This window comes from Plecotus auritus (genome assembly GCF_963455305.1).
Source record: "Plecotus auritus genome assembly, chromosome: X".
NCBI classification, from domain to species: domain Eukaryota; kingdom Metazoa; phylum Chordata; class Mammalia; order Chiroptera; family Vespertilionidae; genus Plecotus; species Plecotus auritus.
The window spans coordinates 13,488,757-13,511,704 of record NC_137784.1 but is presented as its reverse complement, the minus strand read 5'-3'; the positions used below and the strand labels follow the sequence as shown (position 1 = coordinate 13,511,704).

Genomic DNA, 22,948 nt, shown 5'->3' with positions numbered 1-22,948 from the left:
GCACTTTGGAGGATCAAATGGAGATAATACATGTGGAACACTTTGAAAAGGCATAAATGCAACTCTGAAAATATTCATATAAGTGAATGAGGATCCTACTGCCTGCATGCAGCCAAACAAGAAACTCTGAGCAAGAAGTGTTTATCTAAGCCCAGTCAACCCCAGAAATGTGAGCGATAATAATAAAAAGTTATTTTTGCTGGTTTACACCACTAAGTGTGGGATGCTTTGTTATGCAGTAGTAGACAACCAGAACTTACATAAACAAATAAATTTAAACAAGGGTCATAAAACATAATCAATCTGCCTCCATTGAAGAAATGCTTGTGCTAACCCAGTGCAACTATATAATGGTAGGCAACAGACACTCAAACCCTTAATGAATTGAAAACTGCAGTAACTACAAACTGAGAAGAAAAGGGAGCTTTTAAAAAACTCCCTGAATCACAGCTGCAAGAAAGGACTACATTGCTGGGCATATCTGAAAAAACCTAGCAGCTATTGGATAGGGCTGACAAGCTTAAGGGTACAACAGAGGCTAGTTTGAACAGTAGCTTGAGGACAGCAGTGTCTCTGAGAGGCAGGTAGAGAACCAAGTGACTCTGCAAACAGTGGCCATAGCTGCAAATCAAAGTGCCATTTTCACATTTGAATCTTGGCCATTTAATGGTCATTTTTTTTCAACACCTCTGCAAATGAGCATTAGGAGATATTTATCACTGCTTGAACCAGTACTTTGAATATGAACATCATGCATTTTTCTTTGGTAGAGTGGTGCTCTACATAACCTTATCCACACTTTTTAAAAATTGATTAAACAAACAGCACAGCCTAAAATGAGTCAAAACTGTTTTTGAGGGATCAGATAAGTATGAGGGAGATTCTTGGAACTCAGTCAAAAAGCATCTATCACAAGAATACCAGCATTCAGTAATATTAGACTATAAGGGGCAACTTCAATGACATTAGGGAACCTTCAGTGACATTAGACTATAAGGGGAGATCTCAGTGACATTAGGTGACCTTTAGTGACATTAGGCTATTTGTCCATCTCTTCTTCCCTCTTAAATTTGTCACTAAATCTTTTGTAAGGCTAGTGATTACTTTTTAAAGGACAATTCTTGGTCCCCTTCCTGTCAGAGTCAGGCTAGGCTTTCTTTGAGTTCATCTAATGGTAGATTTCACACACTGAAAAGTCTGTTTGAGGTAGAATGAGGAATCATGTTGATTCTTCTGTCCACACCTTTCCATTTCATGCTTTGTCAATATGGGGAACTGTCTTGGAAAATTCACCATTTAATTATTCTACTTATAGGACATTGTAGAGGACTATTCCTTTCTAAAAATTTACCTAATTCAGAGCTTTTGCCACTTTGCCTTTTTTATTTTGGATATGTTTACTTTCCTGATTCACTTGAACATTTTCAAATTTCTTTTATGCCTTTTCAAAGTGTTCCACATGCATTACACCAGGCACTTAATATTGTTAGCCATTTTTTAAATTGCTGGTGCCAAAATGAGAGAGAGGCTTCTACGAGGTCTGGCAACGTAGCAGATGTTGAAATAAAAAGTATGCATGTACATGTTGGTGATAAGATGGACATAATGATCAATCAGTTTGATTGCCTAGGTGACTCATAGTTGCAGGCTTGGGCTCCCTGGGAAGCAGACTCTCAGAGAGATTAGCACCCCAGAGGATTACTGGGAGTGCTCTACAGATCAACACCTGGAGGGTAAGGGGAGGAAGCATACTGGGCAAAGAAAGAAGTTGGGTGTTAATATTGGCCCCAAAGAGACTTCTACCAACTCCACAGGGAACTGAAACTGGGACAATCCTTCAGGGTTGCCCTGAATTACAACAAAGGGCTATGTCTTTATACTCCTTTATGCTCATTTGATGCAGGTTGACCCTAGGAAAGGCTCATGACTTTAAGTGAAGCAGCTCTTTTCCAACCAAAGGCAATTTCTGGACAGGGCTGATAGCTGAGGACTGTCTCATGGCTACATTACCAGAAGCTGAGGGATCTAGATGGCACAGCACAGTATCTGCTTTACTTAAAATGGATCCAAGGACCCATCTTCAAGTTTGTGCCAGATCTGGTTGACGCATTTGACATGAAAACAAGTTCTTGGGAGGAAAGGGGAAGCGCGGAAAGCAGTTGCTACCTCTGACAACATTCTTTAAATACTTATCAAGATATAGATATAACTCAGTTGTTGATCGTCGACCTATGAACCAGGAGGTCACTGTTCGATTCCAGGTCAAGGCACTTGCCTGGATTGCAGGCTCCATCCAAAGTAGGGGGCAGCCAATCAATGATTCTCTCTCAGCATTGATGTTTGTATCTCTTTCTCTCTCTCCCTTCCTCTCTGAAATCAGCAAAAATATATTTTAAATGGATATAGATATAAGTTGAAAAAATAGAGGAAAAAGTTTGAATTATCTGATTAAAATACCAGTGTTCAGGTCATGAGATGTGTGGAGATGGTAGTGCAAGGGTGGTGCCTTACATCTGAATGATCTGTAAAGGTGATCCATTAGAAAAGGAGAGGTGAGAGGACAGGCACAAAAGAATGATGTCATGTAAGCCAAGGTAAGATAGAGTTTTAAGAATGAAAGTGATCAGCAGTGTCAAATTTCAATACGAAAAGTACAAAAAAGTCAAAGGGCTGAGATGTAGGCAGACAGTGGTCACTTTGGACAAAATAATTTCAAATGAATGGTTGGGGCAGAAGTCAGATTGTGGGGGATTAAAGAGTGGGGGCTTTGTGATCAATTGAGAAGGAGTATCATGAGAGCTAACCACAAGGAAAGAAAAGGTGGTCTCATCACTGTATTGAAATATTGGTGTGATGAAGGCTTTCTTTTGAAAATGGGAATGAATTGAGCATGTGTGTAAACTAAGAGGAAGGATCTAGGGAAAAAGAAAAGTTAAAGATGACTATAATTAATGATAATTGATGAGTTTAGTATTGAAGTTAATGGGAGGCAATGGAATCCATTGGTTTGGATGGTGAAGAAATACCCTACTTCAGAGGCAAAGGGAAAAGAGGTAAATGTAATTGTTTTTAAATATTCATGAATGTTACTTTAATAACCTCTTATTTATTAAGGAATAAATAAAAAAGACTGCCACACAGGCAGGATGGCATTTAGCTCAAAAGAAAGCAGTATGGCTGTCTCATGGTTCCTTAAGCTCATTTAATAAGTAGATTAGTTATTTAGGATAATTGAGATGTGTACACTTGTCATCATCCATGTGCTTGGCTGGAATATTATCCTATATAATAAAAGCCTAATATGCAAATTGTCCCCTCGGGCAGTTGTTCAACCGAGAGTTTGGCTGGGAGACCGGGAGTTTGACCCCTCAGTATGACATGCGCTGACCACCAGGGGCGGCGTGGAACATGGCGGGTGTCAGCGATGCGGTGTAGGCAGCGGGCGGCAGTGGAGGTGCTGCCAGCCCCAATGGTCCCTGATGAGAGCTGGACCGCAGCGGGATGGTGGAGCAGGTGAGCGGGCGGCACCAGGGCAAGGCAGGTACAAGTGGGGGCCTGATCACCCTGCAGACAGCGTCCAGTGGTGGCAACAGGGGTTGGGGCTGCTACCTGGCTCCCAGGCACTGAGAGAGCCAGGCGGGGAGCCTGGCCCTGATAGATCGCCCCACAAGCGGGATGGTGGAACAGGTGAGGGGACGGCGCCAGGCCAAGGTGGGGTGCTAGGTGGGGCTGTGGGGCTGCAAGGCTGGGGACATGAGCTGGGGCTGTGAGGTTTGGGGTGCGAGCTGGGGCCCGATCTCCACAGGCCATCCCAAGGGACTCCACCCATGCATGAATTTGTGCACCAAGCCTCTAATCTCTATAATAAAGAGCCAGGGTGTAACGACCGTTACGACCGAAGCTCGATCAGACTGGAAGTCTGACTGCAACCCAGCACTGACTGCTTCGGCTGCAGGCACAGTGCCCCAGCACTGACTGCTGAGGGGGCTGCGAATCAGGGCCAGAGAGAGGCCTGAAGAGAGAAGCAGGGACTGATCCATTGCCTCTATGGCAGCTTTTGACCAGCACTTGCCTCTCTCTTTCTCTCCCAGTCTGGCCAGCAGCTGGCCTCCATTTCTCTCCAGGACTCCCCCGGGGCTGCTGATCAGCCCCTCCTTTCTGATCAGGCCCCATTGATAGGCCCAGAGATACTGACGGGCATAGAAACGGACCAATCAGAACCAAATCTAGGGGCTTAGAGGTGTTTCTGTCCAGGGAGAGCATTGCTCCTGAGGTGGGCTCCAGCAATGGCCTTCACAAATCTACAGAAAGTGCTCATCAGGGACAGCCTGGACCCTTGCTGCCAGAAGATCCTGCAAGATGGAGGGCTGCAGGTGGTGGAGAAGCAGAACCTGAGCAAAGAGGAGCTGATAGCGGAGCTGCAGGACTACAAAGGCATTATCATCTGCTCGGCCACCAAGGTGACTACAGATGTCATCAACGCAGCAGAGAAGCTCCAGGTGGTGGGCAGGGCCGGCACCGGCATGGACAACATGGATCTGGAGGCCTCCATAAGGAAGGGCATCCTGGTCATGAACACTCCCAATGGGAACAGGCTTAGTGCTGCGGAGCTCACCTGTGGGATGATCATGTGTCTGGCCAGGCAGATTCCCCAGGCAACGGCTTCGATGAAGGATTGCAAATGGCATGCGCTGACCACCGGGGGCAGCGCGGAACATGTCAGAAGTTCATGGGAACCAAGTTGAATGGAAAGACCCTGAGAATTCTTGGCCTGGGGAGGATCGGGAGAGAGGTGGCTGTCCGGATGCAGTCCTTTGGGATGAAGACTGTAGGGTATGACCCCATCATCTCATCAGAGGTTTAGGCCTCTTTTGGCATTCAGCAGCTGCCTCTAGAGGAGATCTGGCCCCTCTGTGACTTCATCACTGTGCACACCCCTCTCCTGCCCTCCACAACAGGCCTGCTGAACAACAGCACCTTTGCCCTGTGCAAGAAGCGCATGCGCATGGTGAACTGTGCCCATGGAGGGATCGTGGATGAGGACGCCCTGCTCTGGGCCCTGCAGTTGGGGCAGTGCGTGGGCACAGCACTGGACATGTTCACGGAGGAACCGTCTCAGACCGTGCCTTGGTGGACCACGAGAATGTCATCAGCTGCCCCCACCTGGGCACCGCGAGGAGGAGATCGGTGTCCAGTTTGTGGACATGGTGAAGGGGAGAGCTCTTGTGGGGGTTGTGAATGCCCAGGCCCTTACCAGTGCCTTCTCTCTGCACACCAAACCTTGGATCGGTCTGGCAGAAGCTCTGGGGACTCTGATGCGAGCCTGGGCAGGGTCCCCCAAAGGGACCATCCAGGTGGTAATGCAGGGCTTATCCCTGAAGAATGCCAGGAACTGCCTGAGCCCTGCAGTCATTATTGGCCTTCTCAAAGATGCTTATAATCATGCGGATGTGAACTTGGTGAATGCCAAGCTGCTGGTGAAGGAGGCTGGCCTCAATGTAACCACCTCCCATAACCCCACTGTGCCAGGAGAGCAAGGATGCGGGGAAGGCCTCCTGAGCATGGCCCTGGCAGGTTCCCCCTACCAGGCTGTGGGCTTTGTCTAGGGCACCACACCTGTGCTGCAGGCACTCAATGGAGCTGCCTTCAGACCAGAAGTGCCTCTCCGCAGGGGTCTGCCCCTGCTCCTGTTCCGGGCTCAGCCCTCCAACCCTGCCATGCTGCCTACCATGATTGGGCTCCTGGCAGAGGCAGGCGTGCAGCTGCTGTCCTACCAGACCTTGGTGGTGTCCGATGGGGAGACCTGGCATGTCATGGGCATCTCCTCCCTGCTGCCCAGCCTGGACGCCTGGAAGCAGCATGTGACTGAGGCCTTTCAGTTTCATTTCTGACCTTGGGGCTCACCAGGACCAGCCTTGGGGGCTTTGTGATCAACATTGAGAAGTCACATTCCCGGGGCTGACACCACTTATGTGGTCTGAACCCTGTAATAACCACTTAATAAACAGCCCCCCCCTCCAAAAAAAAAACAACACCAAATCTGGGTCAACTGTGAGGAGTCAATGGCTGCCTAGGAGGAGGAGCTTTTGACGCTGACTGGCATAGAAACGGACCAATCAGAACCAAATCTGGGTCAACTGTGAGGACCCAAAGGCTGCCTAGGAGGCGGAGCTTTTGACGCTGACTGGCGTAGAAACCAACCAATCAGAACCAAATTGGCCGCCAGAGGAGGGCAGTTGGGGGCAAGATCCGGCTGGCAGGGGAGGGCCATTGGGGGTGAGATCAGGCAGGCAAAGGCAGTTGGGGGCGAGATCAGGCTGGCAGGGGAGGGCAGTTAGGGGCAATCAGGCAGGCAGGCAGAGGCAGTTTGGGGCGATCAGGCAGGCTGGCAGGTGAGCGGTTAGGAGCCAGCAGTCCCAGATTGTGAGAGGGATGTCCGACTGCCGGTTTAGGCCTGATCCCACAGGGCCTAAACCAGCAGTCGGACATCCCCCAAGGGGTCCCCAATTGGAGAGGGTGCAGGCTGGGCTGAGGGAACCCCCCCTCCGTGCACGAATTTCGTGCAACGGGCCACTAGTTTACTAATAAAATTACAGAATTTAAAGAAGGGACCATTTTAGGCAATGCCTCAGATTGACAACTATAATCATAAACATAAGGTTTATTGAAGAAAGTGTCCATAGGTGGTTCCAGATACTAGGATGACCTTGTTCTGTACCATGTGATTCCATACTTCTGGTCTCAGCTGACTGGCCTGGGGAGAGCATCCAACCCTAAAGCAGCCAAACTACAGGTTCTCTAGGGGTCTAGTGGCTTTGAGGTCCTAGTTGTCCAACTAGCCTGCATAAACATGGTCTATCAGGGATGACAGCAATGGGTTGAACCAATTTAATCTTCTTCAGGTGCTTGGAGTAAGAAACAAAAGGAAGAAGCAAGGACATTGTTAGTGGCAGCACTAGCTGAAAGGTAAACTAAAGCTGGTAGGTAGGAGGGGCCCTGGGGCATGTTAGATTGTGAGAGACTCATAGATGAGAGGAAGCTAGGAATAAAGAGGAGCTGGAAAACATACATAAAAGAAGGTGAAGTCAATGAAATGATAACTTTTTGGCCCAAGGTCAGAAACTCAGTGACTAGCAAAATCTGAATCAGAGCACTACTTTGCATTTTTTGTTTGTTTGTTTCTAAAACCAAAGAATACCTTTGACTATCCCCACAGTGCTTTCCAAATCTGGGTGTGAATCAGAATCAACTGAAAAGCTTCTGAAAAATACATAGCTGATCTCTGAGCCTCACTTTGGGAAATTCTCCTCCACTAATTCCGGCTGCAGCACTTTGCATCTGTACTTTTGATAAGCTCCGCAAGTGATTCTAATGTGAGAGGACAACTGACCTATGTCTGGGAATCACTTTCCCAGAACATAGCCCTGTGCCCAAATGCTGTTAGTTACTCATGTTAAATTCAGGTCCTGGAAGACTTCATTGTTACTATGGTGACAGAGCAGGAATTAATAGGAATATTTATATTACTGAGATTGGAAATGAAAGGAATTGCATTACCGGTGTAGCAATTACTCTTTCCTGGATTGACACCAAACCTAGAAGCTCCTGTTTAGAAAGCAGATCATGCATTCCTTCCTCTGAATTTTTAGCAAAATGACTAAGCTTGAGCTTCCATTGCATTTTTGTGATTTTTTTTTACATCTTTGTAAGCATACCTGTACATAGAAAACTGTTTTCCAGAGACTGAAGTCTTAATGTAATTATGTTTGAAATTCAGGGCAAATATATGGGACACTTCAGAAGATGGCTTGTGCATATGGAATGGATATTTAAAGAATGGATATTTAAAGAATGGAATTTTTTTAATTTAAACACTGTACCCTGTATTTTTTATATCTGCATACCTACATAGCACAGTTAGAATTCAGTAAATCTATTGTTGATTGATTGATTAGGACCTCAGGGCAAAGTCATGGTACTCTTTATTTTCATCTCCTTCCTACCAGTATCACTTCACTCTTCTTCCTTCACTTCCAGATAAAGTAGAAATTTAGTAAACTAGTATATATAATTTGGAGTCCTTCAAGTCCTGCAAGTAATATGTCTTCTCAGTGGAGGTGATATTACCTCCAAGGGGACACAAAACGGTGGTGGGGGAAAAAAACAAGCCCCTTAGATATTATAATGATTTGCGCCCCCTCCAAAGGGCCACACAGTATATAAACAGATATAAAGCTAATTTTTAGTATTAAAATTTCATGCTGTGGAAAGGTTATTTGGAAAAATGCATGTAAAAAGCATCCTTAGGTGGGGAGTGATAATAAAACAAAAAAGGTTGATGAATACTGTTTCAAAGATTCTACAAAATCCTGGCCACCAAGCATCTGGACTTTGTCTTGGTGAAGATTGCTACGAGGAGTTTCAGCGGTGGATTGGCAGAGTCAGTCAGTCAGGAGGGCTCATTTGGAAAGCACTGTGAGGATAGTCAAAGGCATTCATTGGTTATAGCCTCCCTGGGTAGTAGCACATTAGCAGCCAAGTGTTTTGTTTGAAGAGTACTTGAAGAGTTAGCACTCTTTTGGAGGAGCCTGAAGGATTTAATATAATGAACAGATTTCAAGGGATGGCTGGGCTTTTATAGATGGAGGCTCCTCATTCATTTTTATGAGAGGAAATGGGAATTAACTGATACTAATGGAGGCATTACAGCAGTGGAAGAGTCAACTTGTGAATGAGTTATTAAAAATGTTGTTTTACTCAGAGTTGCCTCAAGAAATGGAAGAGGGGGAAAAAGCCAAGAGGTGAATTAACCCAAACATCATGACTTATCTGAATATGTTGAGTCCAAAAGTCATTAATGCTGCATATATAATGTATCTAGAATTCAGGGGTGGGCAAACTTTTTGACTTGAGGGCCACAATGGGTTCTTAAACTGGACCGGAGGGCCAGAACAAAAGCATGGATGGAGTGTTTGTGTGAACTAATATAAATTCAAAGTAAAGGGGCGAAGGGGAGAGCAAGAGAACCGGATAGAACAGCCGGATCCGGCCCGCGGGCTGTAGTTTGCCCATGGCTGACTAGATAGTGTTTGGAATCATTTCCATCCAAACTAATGTTCCAATGGAATATTTATTTATTATTAGATAATTTTATGATCTAGAGTTAAGTAAATTTTTTGTCAAATTATTGACTTTTTGTATTCAGAACTAATCCACATGTGTTGATATGAACAATGCATTGAATTAAAGTTATAATTATTATATTAACTGTAAAATTTTAGGGAAAATAAAAATAAAGATTAAGCTATAAATATATTTACATTTTTAAAAATTTGTTAATGTAGATTCAGAATTGCACATTAATTTTCTACAACAGATTATTTTGCTGCATGCACTTCCTGTATGTTATTGGTAAACACCTGTGACCTATTGAACTTGTATGTGCTCTGGTATGCATCGTAACTATAGACTACTGCATTTACAATACAGTATACTACTTATTACATACAGATAGACCTCAGAGATATTGTAGGTTCGGTTCCAGACCATCACAATAAAGTGAGTTGTAATATTTTTGTTGTTGGAGGGTCTTGCCTTCAACTTGTAAAAAAAGTGCAATACCTGTGAAGTGCAATAAAGAAAAATGCAATAAAATGAGGTATGCCTGTATATTGCTTAAATTATTATATTCCTAGTACAGTACTTACTGTATTACTCTTGCCTTTCATATTGTGACACAACAAGATTTTGTCATTATCATTAGAGCAATGCTCCAAAATATCCAATGATGAAGCAGGGCTTCTAGGCTGGCTGAATGACTTACACATGTCTCCTTTATATCCCATATCCTTGTATCATTCTTCCTGCTACTCTGTAGAGGAGGCTGACTTCTGTAGACTGTCTCAGCAGGCCTCCCTTTCCCTTTGGCTTCCAGTCTGACCAGTGGGAGGAACCTATAAGAAATAGAAAAGTGGGAGGAATAAGAAGAGGGTGTTTTTCCTCTGGCTCCCTTTGTACCTAAGCACCAGGAGTTCATTGCTTCCCTCTAACTCAAGAGTGGGGAAAGTCTGGCCTGTGGGCCATATAAGGCCTGGGAAATCATTTGGTCTGGCCCTGCCAAGGCAGCCACAGGCAGGACTTGAAATTCAATGAATCTAGGAGCTTTTTTCATAGCAACATAAATTTATATTAAGTGACTTATACTAAGCGAATGATGCTATAAATATCCAAATGGTCCGGCAGAAAAAAGGTTCCCCACCCCTGCTGTAACTGAAGGCCACAGCTGTCTCTATATGGATACTCTGCCAGGTTCTAGTAATGGTTCCCTCCCCGTATTTCTGCAGGCCTCAGCCTCCCTGATGTTGTTAGCCCTGAGACACTGTAACAGCCCATGTTACTTTTTCTAAATTTTGCTCACACTTTTATAAATGGTCAAAACCTTAAATTCTCCTTTAATACCTTGTTTGAGTGTGCCATTTCTTTCTGTAGGAACCTGTACTGACACCACACCATAGTGAACTATAAGATTATGTTAGATCGTTGACCTTTTATTGTATTACTAGAGGCCCATGCACGAAATTCGTGCAAGAATAGGCCTTCTCAGCCCCAACTGCCTCGGCTGCCTCGCGGCCTCATGGCCCTTGAGCCATCCGATCTAATTAGCATATTAGCTCTTTATTATATAGGATGCTATCTACAAGCTAATTTCCTAGAAAAGGACATTTGACTTTCTAACCACCAGATATCTGTAACTGAGTTATAACCCAGCTATGAAGGTTGGAATATTATGCAAAGGTGGGCACTGCCCTAATTTGGAATACTATAGTATGTCATTTAAGACAAATTGAGGTGCCCATTAACTGTGAAGGGCTGTTGGTAATGCAAACTTTTACCTTCAATTTGAGACAAGCAAATAAAAAATGGACATTTGGAAAGTACTATCAAAACAGTGGATCCTAAAGAGTTTTGAATCTATTACCGAGAAAGGTAACAAAATTAGTTTCCTGTGGATATTGAATCATTTTGATTACTTCTCTTAAGCCAGAATTAATAATTTAGAATGGTTCAGAATAACCTTAAAAATGCCTCAAACTTGGTGTGGACTTATATAAAAATATTCATGTCTACTATCAATATGCAAATTTTCAAATATAGAAAATATAGTGAAAGTTTGTTTATTTGCATAGGTAGATAGTTCTAAAGCTAACAGAGTAGTGCTAATTCAGGTTTGCTTTTATATCCTGAAAAGCGTACATGGGACTAGCACTTACTGTCTGCCACTGATAAATATTATGTAATAAATTTCAGAGCAAAGGAAACTTAGAAAAATTTCATCAGTTTACATTTGGAAATCCTTTAACTCAGCTTTGTTCCACTTAAAACTGAGAGGACATTGGGGTTATCATCTGAAACTAGCCACCAAATACATTCTATCAACAGTATTTCTCTCTCTCTCTCTCTCTCTCTCTCTCTCTCTCTCTCTCTCTCTTTCTCTCTCTGCAAATGAAAATGAAATATGCATATTTTTTTCTGTGGTTAGGATTGTGTTTTGTTGACATCCTCTAAATGTGTTATTATAGAGAGCTCTATAAAATTAGGTCCTTGGCACAGGCAAAAGCAGATCTTATCAGACAGCTGTACCTCTTACACTAGAATTCCTCTAGGGTCATATATGCCTACATAAGGCAGATGGCTTAATAATTACTTCTGAAGAGTTCATAAAGACCAGTCAGGTCAGTGGGGTGCTGGATATCTCCATATTGATGAATACATTCCACACTAGAAATATGGACAGAGGGAGCGATTGTCCTTATTTGCTCCCCCACCCCCAGCTGGGCCTAGCTCACTCTGGACACTTGATGAATATTAATTGAGGTGGAAATTAATTGAAACAGTGAACTCCCAATGAGGGAGAATGTCAAGGACTGAGGGCATGTTATCTATTGACATGTAATGGGTTATCCTTTTTCCCTGGGACCCTAGAAACAATATAGATTCAAGACCTAGTCATTTCCTCCTACTGGCAGCCCCATCTGGCACCCACGTAAAGAGGTATGTAATGCAACCTTGTGTTTTGTAGTGATACAGAATCTGGCACTGGGGTTCCATGGGGGTTAGTCAGTGGAGAAGCCCTCCAAGTGGACTCCCACAGAGAGAGTGGCAAAGAGCTTTTGCTAATCTTTTCTTGTCTCTGTGGGTTTAGCCCTTAGAATTATGGGACCAAGCCACAACTCAGCATGCAAAAGCCATAATAATGATGATTTCATCTTAGGCTGTTTGTAGAACTCTGCCTCCCCTGTGGAGTAGGAGAGTTAGGGGAAAGACAGGTTACATAACAGGGAAAGTAAACACAGATTGGCTGGCTGTGTAGTATCTGGGGTTTCCATTGGTATGAGTAGAGAAATATTTGTTTTGTGAAGAAAAGCAAGAGAGCCTTTTTTATTTATATCATTTTGGCAGTTTGTGCTAAAGTCTTTTTTAACACTCAAACTATGATAGTGTCAGAGTTTTTTTTTATTTCCAAGGGCAAAAAGCCCTGTTTTCTCCCTCCCTCCTTCCCTCCTTCCCTTCTGCCTCTCTTGAACTGCTTCTTGGGTATATTTGTGATTTATAGATTTCCATAGTGTTTTATTTTATAGTCACTTTTCATTGTCCTGTTGTTCACATAATAACATTTTTGACAATTCTTAAGCATGTTTGATAGCTACTTACTAATAAACTAGAGGTCCGGTGCATAAAATTTGTGCACGGGTAGGGTCCCGAGGCCTGGCCAGTGATCAGAGCCTATCGTGCATAAAATTTGTGCACGGGTAGGGTCTCGAGGCCTGGCCAGTGATCAGAGCCTATCGGGGCCTTCCAGCTGCCAGCTGGGGCCTTCCTTCGCTCCGCGCCGCCCCCTGGTGGTCAGCACATGTCATAGCGAGCGATTGAACTCCCAGTCTCTGGGTTAAACTCCCGAGGGGACACTTTGTATATTAGCCTTTTATATATATAGATTATATTATCCCTGCTGACCCTGAGTGAATGTGTTGAAACGTGGACTCACCTAACTACCCATTTTGTGATGATTCCAGTGAGGTATTTAATGCTCCCACCCCACCCCAGTCCTGTGATGTTATCACACAATTAATTATAAAACAAAGTTTGATACATAAAAGGTACAGGAAATATTAATTTAAATATAATTATCCAGGTTTATGAATAATAAATATATATACACATTATTTTTAAAGTAAAAAAAAAAAAGAAATATTTTAATTCACCCAGTCACCTGGTTCATTCAAATAAAAAACATCTGTCTTGGAGGTGATAAGGCATTTTCTAACCACAAGATAATCATCAAGGACAATGAAATCTTAATGATTTACCAAGTTGTATTAAGAACACTCAGATTTGTCTCAATGGTTGGTTTTACAGACAAGGTAGAAGATGGCCACTTAAGAACCTGAGAGTTAATTTCACATTGAGGCAATTTACTCTGAGGGACCAGAACGGAACCAAGTCTGTTCTCAGGCATCAGTTACTTTAATTGCTCCTTTTCACCTCCCTCATGTACATGAGGCATATTTTTCCAGAGGAAATCTCTTAAAAATAAACAAATAAATTAGCAAAGAATTCCACCTCTGCCAGTTCCCCATGATTTGAAATCAAGCACAGCCATACCAGGACAATGCTCCCAATCTCTTGTCTTTACATTGTGAATGGCTGTGCACTGTGTAAAAATTCAGTTCTGAATAGAACATATCATTTAGCTTTCATGGGAGATGAACTTGCTCTCTGCTTTGGAATAATATTGTGTTTTTTCCCTTCTGAGCCTATGAGTAGTAAAGGATTCAATGGAAGCATTTTCAGAGATTTGATTGAAATAAATCTTCTATATGTTGGGTATACATTTAAAGCTCATATAAGACAGTAAATTAGTATAATGACCAATGTCATTTGTCTGTAATCCTTAAGGATAAGCATAGGCAGATACAGTGGATATCTCCACACATGTATTTTATAGACATGTTCCAAATCTAACTCATTACTCCACATCCCTCCAAGAAAACCTAAATTCTCTATTGCTACCACCATTTGCCCAGTTGGCTAATCTGAATATTAGGAATTATTCCAAGATTCTCTCTTTTCCTCACTGATTGTGCTGGGACTTTTAGATGTTTTTCAAAATCCATTTCTTTTTCTTCCTGGGTGTGGAACTAGACTGTATTTCTCAGCCTCCACTGCAGTAACGTGTGGCCATGATACTAAGTATTAGTAAATGGAATATATATACAAGTATTATACATCATTTCCTGGCAAAAGCTTTTAAAATGAGGGTGTGCCCCCTTCACAATCTCTCTCCTTTTCTGCTTACTATCACAAAGTTCTAAAGGATAGTGGGACTATAGTAGAAGGAGCCCAAATTCCAAAATCACCAAATGAAGGAGAGCCTCCAGCTGACAAGGAGCATCTTCCTTGGACAGTGATGTGAGCAAGAAATAAACTTTTATATTGTTTGAATCATTATGTATATTTGGGCCTATATTTTACTGTAGCTTAGCCTACCTAACTAATACACCGCTATTCCAAATTTAGTCACTTCTGTCTTCTAGATAGTTATTGAATTCTTTGCATCACCTCCAGCCCAGCTGCTCTTTCTTTTATCTAGGTTCTCATTCTGGTCATTAAGAAAAAAAGAAACTCTCCACAAAATAACATGTATAAGAAAGTCATAACACAAATATGAAGCAAAAAAATACATGATTTGATTTAGAAGAATTGATACAGTGTAAGAAAAGAGAAGCAAGTCAAACTAGGCAGTGGGAGCAGTGGCAAAGGTTGTAAGTGCCAGTGTTTTTGTGATATAGTCAATGTCATTATTGTACAGGCAAGCACCTTGATTCACAAGGAAATAAGATTTACATTAATGATAAAAAGTAATAGTATTTTCATTGGCTCTTGGTTTCCAGAATCATGTCATAGTGGAGTTGATTATAGTAATGGTAGAGCTGACAGAGGGTTGGGAGGTGGAGAAGGGTTAAAGGTGGGGACAAGTGTGATAGAGGCTATATCGTGAAAGTCAATATATACCATGTAAAGGACCTGAATCAATAACTAGAGGTTTAGCTGCATTATAAATTACAGTGGCAATCAATAGGGAAAGTAAAACTAACAATATAATTATTAAAAGCTAGAAAGGAGAGAGGATTGAGTGCTAAAATTTCCCATCTTTAATATTGAAATGTTAATAAGTTGATGGGTTAAAATGTACAGATTTAAGGTGTAATTTATAACAGCATTTTTTCAAAGTTATTCCATAAACTACCTGAATTAAATTTGCCCACAGAGCTTTTTAAAATTCAGTTTCCTTGGCTACACCCCAGATCTTTTTAGAGTAAGGCCCAGTAATCTATTTTTTAAGCAAGCAGCAAGCTTTGCAGATAATTGTTGTGTACACAGAAATTGGAGAACCACTGGTTTAGAATAAGGGAAGTAACTACCAGAAAAATTAAGTATAAAACTGTCCATTAAATTGGAAATTAGGATTTGGGGGATGGTACAAAGTTAGGAAGGAGAAATATTTTACACTTTACTTTTATTTCCTTCTGTACAGTTTGAGTTTTTATTCCTGTGTGTAGATCTTATATTTATAACTAAAAAGTGAGCCAGGATGAGAGGTGCCAGTGTATTTACTGAACCCCTTCATCTCATACCTAGATTATTAGGAGATATGGAAACCACTTGAGGAGGGCCCAATATATGTTCTTCAGTCCTAACTCTGAGTCATCTTTGGAATCTGGGTGCTCCCTACTATTAATGATAATATATTTATCCCCTTAGTTATCTCTTAGTTATGCCTATAATGTCTGGGATGACATGCACATACTGATAATTTCTTAAAATAAAACATAAAGATATAAAGAAAGTAAGTTATACAGTTATCTTCAATATACAGTGAGTATATAGAGGCTAGGATAAAATAATTTTCTTCTGTTTCCATAAACTCCTAAGAGTCCACACAAACTTACCCTTATTTCTATGGCCGCTGCCCCTTTTCTCCTCCCACAGGGCCCCTTAGTTTCTCAATCTGCCTGCCTTCCCACAAGGTTTTTGGTTCTATCCTCATGGGTAACTTCAGATTCTTCCAGTCCTGTGTATCTCTGGAGAAGGACTTTAATTTATTTTCTGTTCTTGAGAGCAAAACACAGGACAAACAAATTTTTTCCTAATATTGACCTTATCTCTTACTATAATTTCTACTAGAGGCCCGGTGCATGAAAATTCATGCACTGGAGGGGGAGACCCTCAGCCCGGCCTGCCCCCTCTCACAGACTGGGAGCCCTCAGGGGCGGGAGGCGACCTGGCAATAGGGGAAGGCAACACCCCCATCACACCTCTGCTGCTGCTGCCACTGCCAGCAGCGCAAGTCTTGGCCGGCCCTGATTACCTGAGCCTCAGGCTGGCCCTGGGTGGCTGGGTAGCCACCATCCGAGGCTTGCCTGTGCCTCGGGCCGGCCCTGGGCGTCTGGGGGGCTGAAGGGACTGGGGGACTCCAGAGGCAGACGCACGGAGTAGCCGGACCTGCCTGGGGGCGGGCCCGGCTGTGCCGCTTGCCTGCCACCCTGGCAGGGCTGAGGGGACTGGGCGCCACCATTTTGTGGCTGTGGGCACTGCCATCTTTGAGGGTGTGGCAATTAGCATATTCCCTCTTTATTAGATAGGATTGAAGCATAAAGAAAACTGAGGAGGGGGGAGGAATGGTATTTCCTGCCAATTCTCAGTTGCCATTTTCTAACATTCTAAATTAATCTATATATATAAAAGGCTAATATGCAAAGTGTCCCCGTGGGAGTTCAACCAGGAGACCAGGAGTTCTATTGCTCGCTATGACATGTGCTGACCACCAGGGGGCAGCGCGGAATGGAGGAAGGCCCTGGCTGGCAGCCGGCAGCCAGGGAAGGGAGGCTTTGGCTGGCAGCCAGAAGGCCCCCAATCAGCCCTGATCGCCAGCCAGGCCTAGGGACCCTCCCATGCACGGGTTTCATGCACCGGGCCTCTAGTTCTGAAATAAAGAGGATGAAGTCTGTTAAGAACCACTGAGTCTAGGGAATCAGGTTATCTATTTTACATATGCTTCCTTTAAAGGCCAAGATTGTTTTATGGTAGCTAGAATAAACTCAAAAGAAACTAATGAAATTAGGGAAAATTAAAAAACAAACAAGGCTATAAAATTAAAGTAATATGGCTTAACTAATCCGACCTTAATAACTTAGAGTCCAACTTTTTCATCTAACACAAGACTTGCCAAAAATTTGTCTTGCAACCACAGATAAGTTAACTCTTCTTGACCATGACTGACATTCAACTATTTAAAGATAAATGCTTTGTTCTCCAGGCATCATGGTGCAAAACTCTAGAACCTCAAATTGGTACTAGTTTAAATGGCTGACCAGATCTAAACCACTTCCCAAGGAAAATCTAGGCCTATCTGCAGGTGGAAAGGACCACACCATGTCACATTCTTCCCGATTTAGAACACCATATTAACCTTACTATCAAACACACTTGACAAAGGATTCTGCAATTCCCCCAACTTGCTTGCTCTGACAGAGACCAGCTTAAAATGAATATTAGAAAAGGGAAAATCCACAAACACTAACCATTCAATTCTCTAACGTTTCCACCTACCAAAAAAGTGTGCTTTCACTGTCAATTAAAGAGTAATAAAAGTGTCCTAGGAAGATGACTCTGTCTTCTTTAAAAAACTACAATGGAACTTACTGAGCATCATGTTATTCTGAGTCTGTTGTTTAACAGTTATCCTGCTGAGAGTTTAATACTAATAAAATGTTGCGCTCACCTCTCCACTTTGTCTTGACTATCAAGAAGGTCTAAGCTGAATTTTATGCCCACCTGACAACATCCTCAGCTTTGGATTTTGGTACACTACCTCCATCTTTCTATTGCCTTCACTGCAGACTCCTATTTCTTTTCTTCTTTTTATGATGGTCTATGCTTTTGTTTGTTTGTTTGTTTGTTTGTTAATCCTCACTGAAGGATATTTTCCCATTGATTTTTTTTTAGAGAGAGTGGAAAGGTGGGGAGAGGGAGAGAGAGAGAGAAACATCAATGTGAGAGAGACACATTGATTAGTGGTTTCCTGCATGTGTCCGAACCCAGGTATAAGCCCTTGACCAGGAATCGGACCTATGACCCTTCAGTGCATGGGCCATGCTCTATTTCCTCAGCACACCAGCCAGGGATGATAGTGCTGTGTTTTGTTATTTTTTATTGAAGTCACCTCAGAATTCTTTTGGAAATGAGCAAAGGATATAAATAATTTAGTAATTTAATTTCCTTCATTATTACTATTTATTTTTTTCCTCGGTGTCCCATAAAACTCTCCCTTTTTCTGTACTCTTGTGTATGCTGTTTACCCCAAACACAATCCCTGCTATTTCTAGCATTCAGTGACGTCTCCCAGGCTCCTGAGGTTGAACAAAGCATTCATTTGGTTCCTAACATACTTTTACAATACTGACTTTTTTTCCATGTGCACTGTCTTTTCAAGTTCTTCAAAGTCTGAGATCCTAATGGAAAGAGAGTACATCTTACATACACTGAGTGGCCAGATTATTGTGATCTCTGAATGCATAATAATCTGGCCACTCAGAGTGTGTGTGTATATATTCGTGCATGGGTGGGGTCCGGCCAGCCTGGTCAGGGGGAGGGGACATGGGCGGTTGGCCGGCCTGCCTGCTGGTCAAACTCCTGGTCGAGGGGACAATTTTCATATTAGCCTTTTATTATATAGGATGTTTTACCAAACTAAAACAGTTTTTGCCTGTTTACTCCACTTTACTAAAGCTCCCATCTCATCCTACATTGTAACAAGAGGTGCCATGTGTTGAGTGTTGATTCCATGCCAGGCACTGTTTCAGATGTCTTACAGGCATTATTGCCCTTAATCATGACATCAGATTTATGAAGTAGAAGTATTAGTTTTATCTTATAGATGCGATAACTGGGTCTTAGATGGGTTTGGTGACTTGCACATAACTACACAGCTAGAAAGTGTCAGAAGCATGCTAGAAATTCAAGTCTGTCAACAAAATCCAAGTTCTTAACTTCAACAACATTCTGTCTCTATTAGTCCCTATTAGACCACCATACATGCAGACATACTCATATCTTCCCAATTCAGATTTTATCTCATAGAGCTGTATATGGGTCAAGACCAGCATTATTTTAGAACCTGAAATGCCCACATGAAGGCATTAGACTTCCTTTATTAGAGAGGAAGAGTGGGACTCCTTCCGCAAAAGGGAGTTATAAGAACATATGTAACTGCTCCAAATTTTAAGGGTTGTAGGCCTAATGAGGAAGTTTGAGCAGAAATTTTGGATTTCAATTTAAATCCCAGCTTCATCACTTATTAGCTCTGTGTCTCTGAGAAAGTTGCATGAGCTACCTGAGTTTCTGCACCTTATGTGAAAAGTGAGACAATACTGTTATGTTTAATTTAAAGAACTATTGTGAGGTAAAGCCCTGTAAAGGTTCTAGTATGATAGTTTCCAAATGGTAGTTGTTGCTCTTGTTATCATCATCATTGTCATTACAGTTACCATTGCTAGTCTAGTAGCAAAAATTTTTAACAGCTTTATTGAGTTGGAATTCACATACTATAAAATTTACCCATTTTGGTATATTACATTATTAATATTTTAAAACTGGTAAAATATATATAACATAAATTTTAACATTTTAACAATTTTAAGTGTAGGGTCAGTGGTATCAATTACATTTACAATGTGCAACCTTCACCACTATCTATTACCAAAATTTCTTCATCATTCTAAACAGAAACTGAAAATATTAAGCAGTAATTCCCCATTCTCCCCTCCCCCATCTGCTCTTAAACTTAATCTATTTTCTGCTTCTATGAATTTGTCTATTCTAAATACCCCATGTAAGTGGAATAATGCAGTATTTCACTTCACGTAATGTTTTCAAGGTTCATCCATGTTGTAGCATATATCAGTACTTCATTCCCTTTGGAGACTGCATATTTCGTTATATGGATATACTACATTTTGTTTGTTTATTCGTCTGCTGATGGACATTTAAGTTGTTTCTACCTTTTGACTATTGTTGATAATGCTGCAATTAACATTAGCATTTAAGTATCTCTTTAATCCCTGCTTTCAATTCCTTTGGTTACATACCTAGGAGTGGCATTGCTGGGTCATAGGTAAATCTATGTTTATCTTTTTAAGGAATTACCAAACTGTTTTCCAGACCATCTGCACCATTTTACATTACTACCAGCCAGCAATGTATGATTGTTCTAATTTCTCTACTTCCTCTCCCATGCTTGCTTTTTTCTATTTTTTTTATTGACCTCATCATGGGTGCTAATGTTTCAGCAGTCACTTGCTAGTCTGGGATTCCTTATGAATGTAAAATGTGACTAAGACACTAGACAGTGGATATGGACCATACTTTTGTATACTGTACTCAATTCTCAGTTCTAAAGAGACTTGGTATAATCTCTAGACAAAAAAAAAAATAGTCTTCCTGTGTCTACAAGATTCTTGGAGAGTAATTTTGTTGCCAAGAAGATGCCTTAATTTGCAAGGTTTTCAGTAGGCTACATGTATTTTCAAGCAAGTAATCATAGCAGACAATTAAATAAGCTTTACCGATGAGGTCCAATACAGTAACACAATAAGCAATCACATTTTTAAAAATTGACTTAAGATGCTGGTTAGAGGTTTGTGGAATTGGCAACTGAAACATGATTCCTATTAGAAACACGCATATGTGATCATCGTGGCTGGAAAAATACCTGAAGCAACATCAAGATGATCAACTACATATTTATTTATTTATTTATTTTTAAATATATTTTTTATTGATATTTTACAGAGAGGAAGGGAGAGGGATAGAGAGCTAGAAACATCGATGAGAGAGAAACATCCATCAGCTGCCTCCTGCACACCTCCCACTGGGGATGTGCCCGCAACCAAGGTACATGCCCTTGACCGGAATTGAACCCGGGACCCTTCAGTCCGCAGGCCGACGCTCTATCCACTGAGCCAAACCGGTTTCGGCGATCAACTACATATTTAATAAGGTTTTAAAATCTAACAAAACACTTTCAAGTAAGTTACGGTGATATCAGATGGAACAGAAGCTTTCTCTTATTTTTTTTTTAATCTTTAGATATTATTCTTAGTTTATAACACTGAAGGTACATGCTGCTCTGGGGTGGATATATTGGGCTGACTTTATGTTAAAACAATGTTTCTCTGCCCCCTGGTACAAAGAAAGTGGAAAAAAGTGATTCAGGGTCTACTTGAGCCTAAAAAAGGGATGGTAACTACAGCCATAAAAGTTTTGACATTTTCTTGTCTGCCAATATGGAGTGAACTGAGGAGGCTCTTCCCTGGTGATTTCTAGCAGCATTGGCAAAATATCTTTTTGTGAAGTTAGATTTTTATGTTTTCTAAGTACTTGGCTACTGTTAAGCATATACAAGCTAACACACAAACACATAGCTTATCTATCAAATACTATGCAAAGGCTTGTAAGTGAAGTATCTGATTCAAAAAATAGAAGTGTCTACATAGTGTTTTTGCATAGGGCTAGTATCTTGATTTGGGAGATGATATAGACTAGTTTTTTGTTGTTGTTGTTGTTGTTTTTGAGCAGCAACTTAGGATCTAGAGAAACCTGGCTCTACCTCTTAGCTATAGGACTCTGAGAAGACTGAATTTATTTGAGTTTCAGTTTTCTCATCTGCAATAAAGAGATCATGATATCTACCTCATATGATTGTGAGGATTTTATGAGTTTATATCTGTAATGTGCTCAGTATTATACCTCAAAGATCCCCTATCTCAATAATAATACATTAATATTTATAAATTCTTATTATAATGGCCCAATAAACAGTATCTATTAACAGAATTTTATGTGCATAGAAAATATTTGTCAAATATTTTGTTAGTAGATACAGATTATGATATTATTTTATACTATATAATAAAAGGCAAATATGCAAATTGACTGAACGGCAGAATGACCGGTCACTATGATGCACACTGGCCACCAGGGGGCAGATGCTTAATGTAGGAGCTGCCCCCTGGTGATCAGTTTGCTCCCACAGGGGGAGTGCCGCTCAGCCAGAAGCCGGGTTCACAGCTGGTGAGTGCAGCAGCAGTGGCTGGAGCCTCTCTCGCCTCCATGGCAGCACTAAGGATGTCCAGCTGACAGCGGGCCTAAGCTGTCAGTCAGACATCCCCCAAGGACTCCTGGACTGTGAGAGGATGCAGGCTGGGCTGAGGGATCCCCCTGAGTGCACGAATTTCGTGCACCGGGCCTCTAGTATAAGTATAAAACAGTAATAAAAGAAATGATGATAATATCTGGCTATGGTAACCTCAGAGGACTAATTTATTACTATGAGAGACTGGATAGGAAGAAATGTTTCACTACAATAAGATGAGAGCCATCCCAAAATGGAATTTATCAACTCTGGAATCTAAACATTTTCTGTAATGCTTTTAAGTATAGGCAATGACAGTTGGAGGAAATGTTGTGGAATATATACTATTAATAAAAGCCTATGTGGTCGTGGCGCCCTCATGCTGTGATGCCCTCACGCCGTAACGAGCAATCACCATCAACAGGAGGCTGCATGCGATGTGTGCGCACACAGGTGGGCGGGGGCTTGACGCTGCGTATGTGGCATGGAGGCGGGTCCCACAGCTCCAGCCTACTTCTTTGGGGCAATCCATCAAGGAGCCCCGGATGGGTGAGCGGGGCCTACCTCTTTGGGGCGATCAATTGCAGGGTTCCCACACTGTGAGAAGGCACAGGCCAGGCTGGGGGACCCCCCCCTCCAGTGCACAAATTTCATGCACCAGGCCTCTAGTTTAAACATGATCACCAAGTTTTCGTC

General features: G+C 42.0%; 1 pseudogene across 1 annotated transcript; it reads left to right on the top strand.

Moving 5' to 3' along the window:
* The first annotated feature begins 4,286 nt into the window (after positions 1-4,286).
* Positions 4,287-5,891, top strand: LOC308239826 (D-3-phosphoglycerate dehydrogenase-like; annotated as a pseudogene). Its single transcript has one exon. The product of its transcript is annotated as a D-3-phosphoglycerate dehydrogenase-like (transcript).
* The last annotated feature ends 17,057 nt before the right edge of the window (positions 5,892-22,948 follow it).